General features: G+C 38.7%; 1 non-coding gene across 1 annotated transcript; it reads right to left on the reverse strand.

The window, feature by feature from the left end:
• Window positions 1–1147: 1147 nt before the first annotated feature.
• On the reverse strand, window positions 1148–1254 carry LOC116752468. Its single transcript, XR_004349534.1, has one exon. It is a non-coding gene; the product is annotated as a U6 spliceosomal RNA (small nuclear RNA).
• Window positions 1255–1882: the final 628 nt, after the last annotated feature.

The following is a 1882-nucleotide window of genomic DNA, read 5'->3' on the forward strand; positions in this document are numbered from 1 at the left end:
TCACTTTAAGTATGTTCTGCCACTCCCTTCTGGCCTGCAGAGTTTCTGCTGAAAAATCTGCTGATAACCTTATGGGTATTCCCTGGTATGTTATTTTTTGCTTTTTCCTTGATGCTTTTAATATTTTTCTTTGTACTTAACTTTATATAGTTTGATTAATATGTCTCAGTGTGTTTCTCCTTGGGTTTATCCTGTATGGGACTCTCTGCACTTCCTGGATTTGGGTGGGTATTTCCTTTCCCATATTAGGGAAGTTTTCAACTATAATCTCTTCAAATATTTTCTCAGACCCTTACTTTTTCTCTTCTTCTCCTGGGACCCTTATAATTCAAATATTGGTGCATTTAGTGTTGTCCCAGAGGTCTCTGAGATTGTCTTCAATTCTTTTCCTTGTTTTTTCTTTATTCTGCTACTTGGCAGTTATTTCCACCATTTTGTCTTCCAGCTCATTTATTTGTTCTTCTGCCTCAGTTATTCTGTTATTGATTCCTTCTAGTGTATTTTTCATTTCAGTTGTTGTGTTGTTCATCTGTGTTTGTTCTTTATTTCTTCTAGATCTTTGTTAATCATTCCTTGTATTTTCTCAATCCATGCCTCCATTCTATTTCCGAGATTCTGGATCATCTTTACTATCATTACTGTGAATTCTTTTTCATGCTGATTGCCTGTTTCCTCTTCATTTATTTGGTCTTGTAGGTTTTTACCTTGCTCCTTCATCTGTCACATATTTTTTTGTGGTCTCATTTTTTTTTATTTTTATGAGTGGGATTGTGTTCCTGTCTTACTGGTTGTTTGGCCTGAGGCTTCAACACTGGAGTTTGTAGACTGTTGGGTAGAGCTGGGTCTTGGTGCTGAGACAAGGACCTCCATGAGACCTCACTCCAGTGAATATTTCCAGAGGTCTAAGTTTCTCTATTAGTTCAGTGGTTCAGACTCGGAGCTCCCACCACAGAAGCTTCCTTCACCTGACCCCCGGCTCATGAACCAAGATCCCCCAAGCTGCGTGAGTGGCAAAAAAAAAAAAAAAAAAAAAAAAAGAGAACAATAACAAAGTAAAAAATTAGGCTAGGAAACTAACAGATATGTTAGAAAGAATACAAAAATATTGAAACAACCAGAAAGTACATCAGCACCACAAGAGAAAAAAAAAAATGTGGAACGCTTCACGAATTTGCGTGTCATCCCTGCACAGGGACCATGCTAATCTTCTCTGTATCATTCCAATTTTAGTATATGTGCTGCTGAAGTGAGCACTAATTGTATTTATTAAGAGTCCTTAAAGAGGTAACTGAATTGATATGAGTTCATTGGGGTGAGCCCTAATCAAACATGACTGATGTCCTTATAAGAAAAGGAAGTGTGGACATGGACACATACAGAGGGAAGATGATATGAAGACAACAGGGAGAAAACGGCCATCTAATAAGTCAGAGAGAGGCCTGGAACACATCCTTCCCTCAGAAGAAATCAATTCTGGCAATGCCTTAATTGAGGACTTCCAGCCTCTAGAACTGTGAGAAAATAAATTTCAGTTGTTTAAGTCACCAGCTGTAGAACTTTGTTACAGCAACCCTAGCAAACTAATACACTGCATTTAAACTTTGTAGCCCTTTAGCCATGCTTCAGTTGTTGTTTCCTTCATTTTTCCTAGGGGATTGGAAAAGTCTGCCCATCTTTGACACTCCCACTTTTGCATGGAGGGGATATTATGTGCAAACCAGTGGCCTTGGAGATAACTGGTCCCTTAGGCTGACTCCTTCCCAGAGAAGGCAAATTCATCCCAGCCACTGAACTATCTCTTAGGAAAAAAAAAGAAAGAAAGAAAATATTTCTGTAACGAGGTAGTGACCTCTACTGGAAGCTGTGTGGAATTACAGAGATC

The sequence above is a fragment of the Phocoena sinus genome, chromosome 3, assembly GCF_008692025.1.
Source record: "Phocoena sinus isolate mPhoSin1 chromosome 3, mPhoSin1.pri, whole genome shotgun sequence".
NCBI lineage: Eukaryota > Metazoa > Chordata > Mammalia > Artiodactyla > Phocoenidae > Phocoena > Phocoena sinus.